The sequence below is a fragment of the Plecotus auritus genome (assembly GCF_963455305.1).
Source record: "Plecotus auritus genome assembly, chromosome: X".
Taxonomy (NCBI): domain Eukaryota; kingdom Metazoa; phylum Chordata; class Mammalia; order Chiroptera; family Vespertilionidae; genus Plecotus; species Plecotus auritus.
Genome location: NC_137784.1, coordinates 25,814,960 through 25,825,463, shown reverse-complemented (window position 1 = coordinate 25,825,463; position 10,504 = coordinate 25,814,960). Strand labels below are relative to the sequence as shown.

Here is a 10,504-nt window from a genome sequence, read left to right as displayed (position 1 = left end):
CGGCAAGGGCATCCCACCTCCTGCCTGGTGTTGGACTGTGGAGTATCTAGGGAGGGGAAGCAGCCACAGTGCCCAAGGATGACTTCCAGGAGGCCGGCAGCACTAGCGGGATCATGCCAGTGGTGCTGGTCTGGCGGTGCCTGGCCTGTAGTCCAGAGATTGGACCTGAAGGACTATTGAGGGAGTGAGTGGCTGCCGCCTGACTTGTGGACTGCAGGGATGGGTTGGTCAGCTGGGCAATGCTCCTGCTGTGAGAGCGCACTGACCACCAGGAGGCAGCTGTGTACGTAATAGTCACAGGTCAACCAGTGTGCGTAATAGTCACAGGTCAACCAGTCATTCAGTCATTCAGTCATTCGGTTGTTCCGTCACTTAGACCATATATATATATACACACACACATATATATATATATATATATATATATGTGTGTGTGTGTGTGTGTGTGTGTGTGTGTGTATATATATTTCTTAACATGTGTCAGACTGCTCAGGAAGATACTCTTAGTGCATTCGGAAGCATAGAGATATTACTCAAAACAGGAAGTGGCTTGATGCCAAGAAGTGTTACTTCAGAACTGTTACTCCTAAACATTATACTACTCAGCAATCCCTTCTAGCTAAAATTGGTAAGGACAATTTTATAAAACTTAAAAAGCCAAATTAAATGTAAACTTATGTACATAAATTTAGATTCAATTATTTTTTTCAAGGATCAACTAACTTTTTTACTAAAATTTTTAAATAGGAATTAAAAGTATTTATGTCTTCCTTTGAGATATTGGATATGTATGTATATTTTATACATAATCAAATAATAAAATATGTTCAATTTTATGCTTCTGAAAAATATCATTGGGTGTAACATAATCTGTTTGTAAGGTAAATTATATGCTAAATATAGTGCTGAATCTGAAAGACTCTCAAAAATAAAATTCTCTATTTTCTCAAATGTAGTAATTACTGAAAAATCAGAACATCTGGTACCTTTTAAACTTCTAATACTCTGTTCTCCTATGATAATAAAACCAGGCTTCATATTAAAAGCCTTTTTTGTTTTTATCATTAACTACATTCTATAGTGCACCCTGAAAGACATAAACCCAAAGATGTGGATACTTCTAGAAAGGTTATCATGGGATTTAGCAGATACTTAAAAAAAATACCTGTTATGAAAAGTACAAAACCACCATCTTGGACACAGGTGTACCCTAGGCCCCTGGAGTCACCTGGCTTCTGACCTTGGAGTGTGCTTCCCAGGACTGTGATATGCTCCCCTGAAGTTCAGACCCACACAGGGAGAAGGCCATGTGATGGATGAAGACAGAGATGGGAGCGATGCATCTACAAGTCAAGGAACATCAAAGATTGTCGGAGACCACCAGCAATTAGAAGAGAGCAGCCATATTGCCTTCCAGGAAGCTGCAATGGATGAGCCACAGTCAGAAGTCATGGATACCCTTCTGAGTCAGGAGACATTTTCAGACTTTTGGAGTTTACTTTATGAAAACAATGATCTGAATCCTGAAGACTACCAGGCAGTGAATGAACTGGTCTGGAAGTCCCCAGAACTCATAAACTGTCTGGACAAAGGTCCAAATGAAGCCTCCAGTATGCCAGAAACTCCTGCACCAGCAGCTGCTATCCCAACAACAGCCACCTTCTGGGCCCTGTCACCATCCTCTGTCCCTTCCCAGAAGATCTATCCTGGTAGCTATAGTTTCCATTTAGGATTTCTGAATTCTGGGACAGCAAAGTCTGTAACCTGCATATACTCACCTACCCTCAACAAGCTGTTTTGCCAGATGGAAAAGACCTGCCCCATGCAGCTGTGGGTCAACTCCCCACACCCTCTCAGTACCTTTGTCCGTGCCATGGCCATGTGTAAGAAGTCTGAGCACATGACGGAGGTTGTGAGGAGCTGCCCCACAATGAGTGCTTCTCTGACTATAGTAATGGTCTGGCTCCTCCTCAGCATCTTATCCAGGTGGAAGAGACTTTGCGTGCTGAGTATTTGAATGACAAAAAACACTTTTTGACATTGTGTGGTGGTGTCCCATGAGCCGCCTGAGGTGGGCTCTGACTATACCACCATCCACTGCAGCTTCATGCGTAACAGCTCCTGTATGGGGGCATGAACCAGCAGACCATCCTCACCATCATCACACTGGAAGATTCCAGTGGTAATCTGCTGGGGCGGAATAGCTTTGAGGTGTGTATTTGAGCCTGTCCTGGGAGAGACTGGGGCACAGAGAAGGAAAAATTCCACAAGAAAGGGGACTCTTGTCTCAAGCAGCCCCCTGTAAGCACTAAGCGAGCACTGCCCACCAACACCGACTCCTCTCCCCCACCAAAGATGCCAGTGGATGGAGAACATTTCACCCTTCAGGTCCATGGACATGAATGCTTTAGATGTCCGGAGAACTGAATGAAGTCTTAGAGCTAAAGGACTTCCAGGCTGGAAAGGACCTGGGTGGAAGCAAGACTCACTCCAGCCACCTGAAGTCAAAAAAGGGGCAGTCTACCTTTTGCCATAAAAAAAAAAAAAAAAAAAAAAAAAGACTCATGTACAAGAGAGACGGACCTGACTCGGTGACGCAGACTGACATCCCCTGCTTCCTGTCCTCCATTGACTCACCAACCCTTGTCCCCCTTTCCTGGCATTATTTGGGGTTTAGGAGCTTAAACCTCTGTTTGGTACAGTTGTGCCTCAGAAATGCCCCGGAATTCCATTTGCTTTGGCCTAGGCCTCTACTAAAGAAGTTAGTTAGCCTACACTGGTGGTTTTTGAGGGGAGGTGGGGGAAGCTGAAATGTTTCCATTTAACTTTTGAGGTCTTTACTGTGAAGACCATTTGGGGGAGATAGGAAAATGTTCCTACATGTAAGGGTTAAGTTTTAAATCAGCCACACACTGGGTTGGAAACTAGCCAGGGAAGCTATCTCAAGTTTAATTTCTCCTAACTTCATTGTCCACATTGATAAAATGTCAACAATCATACCTACCTTATGGGACTTATTGTGAGGGTTCATGAAATTATGTATGTTTGGGACTAGGCTCCCTTAGGGCTGCTGGTTTCCTGTCCCCTTTGGTAGATGGGTTAATGGTTCCTATATCTGGGCAGCTAGTTAAGAGGAGGGAATTTCTAAGTCCCTTCTCTGCTGGCTTGGCCAAATCCTGTCTGAAGTCAGGGGAAACTCACCACCTAAGAGGAGATCTCACCTCATCCCACACCTTGGAAGGTTCCATCTCCAGTGTAGGATCTATATCTTCCAAGATGTTTTACTTCCCTGAAATGTTCAGGATCAATTTATTCTACAATCTGTAAGGCATATCTGTATTCCTCACCCCATACCCTTTTCCCTCTTCCCCTTTTACATCATATTTTTATATTGGTTTCTTCTTTACAATAAAACTTTGCTGATAAAAAATATCTGTTATACTTTCAAGGATCTCTGTCTACTCTGTTTTCTGAATTTAAGAAGCTACCTATTTTCTTTCTCAATTTCTTTCATTGGGGCAGTGATTTCAAATGGAATTCATCACCACAATGTATAATTAATATCCAAGTAGTTATGACTTTCAGCATTATCTTTCTCTTGCCCTTTTCATTTGTAAAAGTTTCCCAATTTGTGATAGGTTTACTTTCCCTTTGAGAGAAGTCATTACTAAGAGAGAAGCCAATAATATTATAAAAGAGAATAAGTTATATGTACAAAAATTAATAGCAGAATGGGAAATATTAAGTATAGTGATTATTGAGAGTTAATTTCTCTGAGTCTAATATGTAAAATGTGGTGATGATATTTTTCTATCAGAATTCATATAGAATTTAGCTGGAATAATGTAAATACATCTAGTATCATATTTGTCACACAGCTGATTGTTGGTAAGTATTATTTCCTTCTTCATGGATATTTCTTGTCATATGGTTTATAGAATCCCATGTTCATTTGTGAAATTTGGCCGTCCTAATGGTAGTGACTTTTTTACTCATTGTTCTATCTAGCACAGAAAGTGATAGGGAGCATTCATTAACTTAGTAAATGTTTGTCTGATAAACATTTACTGTGAAGAGTTGTAGATATGGGTCTGTTTATTGGGTACCACTATTGCTTTCACTGTTATTCTCTATTATTGTTTCTAAATTTAATTTAAATTAGTTGTTATGCTTACTTTATTTGTTATTACTATTATGATTACTGTGGTAAGAAAATATAAGAGGGTAGATTCCCTCTTTATAAAATTTTAAGTGTACAGCACAGTATTGTTAACTATAAGCACAATGCTGTACAGAAGATCTCTAGAACTTATTCATCTTGTATAACTGAAACTTTATACCCATTGAGCAGCATCTCCCCATGTCTTTCAGCCCCTGGCAACTACCATTCTACTTTATGCTCCTATGAGTTTAGATGTTTCATATAAGTGGATAGATGTTTAGATGTTTCATGCAGTAGATATGACCTTCTGCAACTGGCTTATTTCACTTAGCATAAATGTCCAGGTTTATCCATATTGTTACATATGTCAACGTTTCCTCCTTTTATGGCTAAATAATGTTCCATTTAATGTGTGTACCACATTTTTTTTTTATTTTTCTTAAGGTGCTGACATATTTTCAGTTTTCATTCATTTATCTTGCTGGTATTGCTAGATGAATTTATATATCTATATCTGTATCAATATTTGCATTGATCTATCTCTCTAAATCTATAGCTATACCTATATTTATTTGTGAGTGGACTGCTAATACATTTTTAACAACCAGCTCACTGAAAAAAAAAAAAGAAAATCTCTGATTTGTAGTGGTTGCTGATTTCTGTGGTATAAATACTTCAACCATATCCAAATTCAAACTACCATCATGATATTGCTGAGTATGGAGTTGAGGAGAGATGTGTACTAGCATACCATTATAGAGTATTTTCACTATACAGATACAAATATGTAAATAACCTCACAAGCATTGAAAATAGTAAAATAAAGTAAATTCATTAGGAAATGTTGAGGTTTTAAATTGATTGTAGTTGTTTTACTATAATTTATTTAATGGTAGGTCTGGGGTTACATTTAATAGTAGGCTTGCAAATATCCTTAAAATTTAACATTCAGGTCTCATGAGGCAGTAAAAGCTAGCTCCAGCACACCACTTTAGTCTCAAAGTTCCTTCTCATTTCTAAAACCCAAAATTAATCATGGTTTTAACTCTTTTTTGGCTATTTTCTTATGTCTCTATAATTTTTGATGTTTGGTAGGTTTCTACAATTAATATTTATAAGTAGAAACTTACCAAACAATTTAAGAATTTGCCTTTTCTTTGTGCACTTGAACTAGTATACACTGCTTAAATGATTTCAATAATTTATTGCCAAGTGTCTTAAGAGCTAATCTCCAAATCACTTTGTCTCTTTATTTTTTTCTTTAGTGAGGATGAATAATTCTGTTCACCAGAGATAAACTATCCTATATAATAAAAGGCTAATATGCAAATAGACTGGATTGTGGAACAACCAAACAACCAGTCTCTATGATGTGCGCTGACCACTAGGGGATGTGTGTGCAGAACATGGCGGGCTGATGGCTGAGGTGGGATGGTGGAGCAGGTGAGCGGGGGCGCCAGATTAAAGTGGGCGCTGGTCGCTGTCATTGGGGCAAGCCTCTGGTGGTTACTCAAAAGTCTTTGCTCCTACGCACCACAGTCCTGCCTGGCACTCGCACCTGCTGCCAGCGCTGGCCCTGTTCATACCCGCTGCCGGCGCAGGAGCCACTGTTCACACCCACTGCTGGTGCCCAGCGCCAGTCCCAATCACTCAGCACCATCAGCGGGTGCAAGTGGCGGCTGCTGGCCCTGATCACCCCTGAGGACTTCTCCACCTCCCCCTGCTCCCGAGGAGTGATTGGGGCAGCAGCTGCCACTTGCACCCACTGCTGGTACCAGCCCCAATTGCTCCGCCATCAGCAGGTTTGAGCAGGGCCAGTGCCTTCAGTGTGTGGAGTGGCAGCCGGAACAGAACAGGGCTGCCTATAGACAGGGAACTGGAGGCCACAGTGGGAGGGGCCGGGCAGGGGCACAGAGGATGGGCCAAGACCCGCCCCTGTGCCTACTGTAGTCTCACAGCCCACAATTCCTTTCAAGGTGCACAAATTCGTGCACTGGACCCCTAGTATGCTAAATAAAAGACAATCACTTGCAAAATACTGATTTTGATACATTTTCTGAATTTTTTTTTTCTGAAGGTAAAGATTTCAATATTTAGTGTTAATTAAATACTTTTCAAAAGAAATATAAGAAAACAGAGCCTATAAATACAAAGTACAAATGTCATATTTTTATTCATAAATGATCAGATTAGGGCCAATCCACAAAAAATTCTTCTCCCACATAAATATATGCTCCAACCCTGCTTCTTCCTCTCTGCCCCTCATCATAGCCCGGCCACTGCAGTCATGAAGGCTGAAGTGAGGCGCCTCACACTTTACAAGTATTCAGGAAAAAGAAGCTGTGGTAAAATATGAACACGAATATCGTGAAGAGAAGCACTTCTAGAATCCTGTTGTATAGTGCAAAGTGTTCCATGGACACTCTCTCCAGTGAGACAATCACATCTGTTGAAGATTTTAATAAAACAAGCACTGAAAGTCCCTGAAAATTGTCTTAACACACACAAAAAAATGTAGACATTCATTTAAGAGAATCTACTAAATGTCACAGTGAGAATATGACATTTTATCTCCAATCCCCACACCCGTTTCTTTAATTCAGTGTGACAAAAGCTTTTCTTTGGGTAGATGTGGCCATAAGACAGAGGTTTGGGGTTTGGTGTTTCTCTTATATGATGATCTGCTCTTTACTATTCCACCAGAGACTTGTCACCACCTGGCCATAGCTGTAGAGATGCAGCTGCTTCTAAATCTCCTGAGCCAGTACTCCTAGAGTTGTGAGAGGCTTCCTGTCATAAATGGAGGGAAAGAGGCCAAGATTATTAAAATGGGAAATAATTATATATTCAAGCAAGTGGTGAGGGAACAACTAGAAAGACACATACACACGAATTAAATTGGATGCTTACCTCACACCATGCAGAAAAATTAACTCAAAATGGACCATAGACCTAAATATAAGAGTGAAAACTATAAAAATCTTAGAAGAAAATATGATTAAATATCCTTGACCTTTGATTAGGCAATAATTTCTTAGATATGATACCAAAAGCACAGGCATAAAAAATCAGATTTCATCAAAATAAACTTTGGAATTACAGTTATACTATTAAGAAAAGAAAAAGACAGTACACAAAATGGAAAAATATTTGCAATCACATATATGAAAATGAAATAGTATCCAGAATATATAAAAACACAACAAAGTAATAAAATGATAAATAATATTTTACATGGACAAAGTACCTAGATGGACATATCTTCAAAGAAGGTATACAGTTGGTAAGAAGGCACATAAGATGTTAAACAGCAATGAGATACCACTTGCACTCCTAGGATGGCTCTAATGATGATGACAGATAATAACAAATGCTGGTGAGTATATGGAGAAATTAGAGAAACCCTTGTGTACTTCTGAGGGGCATGAGAAATGGTGCTGCCACTTTATAAAATAATTTGGAGCTTCCTCTAAATTGTTACCATATGACCCAGCAATTCTATTCCTATGTTATACTAAAGAGAAATAAAGATATATATCCATATGAAAACTTGCACATGAATGTACATAACAGCATTGTTCATGTTAGCCAGATTGAAAGAAATACTCAAATGTATATTAGTGAAGAACAGACAAACACAATGTAGTATATCGACTCCATGGAATATTATTCAGCAATAATAACTAATGAAATACTACTGATAGATGCTACAATATGGATTAATTTTAGAAACATTGTCCTAAATAAGAAAAAGTATCTTTGTAACAAAAAAACATATAATGTATGATTCCATTTCATTGAATGTCTAGAATAGACAAATACAGAGGTGGGCAAAAGTAGGTTTACAGCTGTTCATATGGAATATAATACAGGTAATAAATAATACAAGAATAAACTCTTTGTTTCTTGTACTCACAACTGTAAATCTATTTTTCCCAACCCTGTATATAGTGACACAATGTAGATTTGTGGTTACCTAGGGCTGAAAATATGTGAGAGGGGAAGAAATTGGGAGTGACTGCTAATGGGGTTAGGATTTATTTGGGGGATATTGGAAATGTTCTAAAATGAGACTGTGGTAATGGTTACACAACTGTGTGAATATAACCTCCCAAACCCCTTTAATTTATATACTTTAAAAGGAGGAGTTGTGTGAATTATATCTTAACTAAAGCTGTTTTAAAAAATATAACAACTAGGAAAAACTGAATAAGGAAAAATTCCCCCCAAAAAACCCAGGAAGGAATCCAAGTGATTCATCCCCCAAAATATTCAGTCATACTATGCTCCCTAAATATTTTTTACATCACTACTTATAGTGTGTTAACTGTCTACCAATTATTTCCTTGCAGGGATACCAGGTTACCAGTACACACATTAAGGTAAAAAGTTTGTATAGATGATAGATAGGTAGATGATAGATTAGATAGATAGATAGATAGATAGATAGATAGATAGATAGATAGATAGATAGATAGATGATAGATAGATGATAGATAGATAGAGATAGATAGATAGATAGATAGATAGATAGATGATAGATAGATAGATAGATAGATAGATAGATAGATAGATAGATAGATAGATAGATAAATGATAGATAGATATAGATATGGTCATTAGGACAATATCCCCCATACTTAATGTGAGTTCTGCTGTGAATTAATTGGTTTTGGGTAAAGGAGGGAAAATATGTTCATATTACATGTTTAGTCAAAAACAGAAGAGAGAGTTTGGGAGAAGAATGAATGAAAAGGTAAAAGGGATTAAGAAGTACAAACTTCCATTTATAAAAATTAGTCATGGGAATGTAAAGTATAGCACAGGGAATATAGTCAATAATATTGTAATAACTATGTATGGTGCCAGACAGGTACTAGACTTATGGTGATCACTTCGTAAGGCTTTTGTGTGTATAATTATTAGACATTATATACACACATTATATATATAATGTATAATCACTATGTTATACACCAAAAATTATATAATTTTGTATGTCAACTATAATTTAAAAATATTAAGAGTCAGGAGAGGGTTTAAATGCACATCTTACAGATATGGAGTATCTGGAGCATCTTCACTGTGAGAAAAGTGTTATAGGATATTGTCTATCCATTCAAATATGAATAGATTATCAGTTTCATCCCAGGATTCATCTTCTATAGAAATAGAACCAACTTTTTTTAGTTGAGTGCCTGTTTCCCAGAATTAAGTCTACATTTCTCATCCTCCATTGCAGCTAGGTATGACTGCATAACCTTGTTCCCACAATTGGGGCATAATCAAAATTAAATTGGTAGGATACCAATGGAGGATGAAAAATGAAGACTTAACTCTGGAAAACAGATGCTCATCTAAAAAAGTTGGTTCTATTTCTATAGAAGATGGATCCTGGGATGAAACTGATAATCTATACTTCATTTATCCAGGTCAACCAAAGGACTTGTATGCATGCATATAAGCATAACCAATGGACATAGACACCAGGGAGGTGAGGGCATGAATGGGAGTGGGGTGGGGGGCAAATGGGGGAATAAGGACATATATGTAATGCCTTAATCAATTAAAAAATAAAAAAATTAAATTGGGAAAACAAAGTATGGGTTTTCCCACTGTCTCCCTCATTCTTGCTGCAGCTTGAAATGGGAATTTGATGGCTGGATTAGCCATTCAGACTATAAAAGGGAAGTCACATATTAATAATATAATTTTTCTATGTCCCTGATGATCATGGAATTACTGTACTGGCTGTCAACTGTGTCTTCTTATTTTGAGAGAGAAGTAAATTTTCATTGTCCTTAACATCTATTATTTTTGACTTTCTGTCCCTTTTAACCAAATTCTAATTCTAATGAATATCATGAAGGATCACTGTCAACCTGCTATGGGCCAAGTACTATATTAGTCACTAGGGAGTTTGGGCTAAAAAAGAAAAACACAATGCCTTGTCTTCACAGAGCTTACAATCTAGTTGGGGAAGATAGACATTAAACAAGGTCTTAGAAGAATATGATTATGCATGATAATCATATAATGTATAGTGACTTTGGATTGCAAAGGTTCTTCGCAATTAAAAGGGCAGGAAAGACCTTTATGAAGCAGTGACATTTGAGTTGATACCTGAACTAATAGGCAGACCAATGCATATGAGGATCTGGATAAAAGAACTCCAGATAGGAGAGCAATAAGCACAAAGGGAGGAATGAAGTTGGCATCATCAAGAAAAAGAAAAATGTCTTCTGTGGTTAGAGTAGAGAGGGCAGTGGAAAGTGCAGCAATGGGAGGTGATGACAGAGAAAGTGATAGAAGGCAGATCAGACAGGGTTTAATGGGCACTGG

At 38.1% G+C, this 10,504-nt stretch overlaps 1 pseudogene across 1 annotated transcript; it reads left to right on the top strand.

Moving 5' to 3' along the window:
• The first annotated feature begins 1,312 nt into the window (after positions 1 to 1,312).
• Positions 1,313 to 6,936, top strand: LOC308239550 (cellular tumor antigen p53-like; annotated as a pseudogene). The gene is made up of 2 exons: positions 1,313 to 2,696; positions 6,766 to 6,936. The product of its transcript is annotated as a cellular tumor antigen p53-like (transcript).
• The last annotated feature ends 3,568 nt before the right edge of the window (positions 6,937 to 10,504 follow it).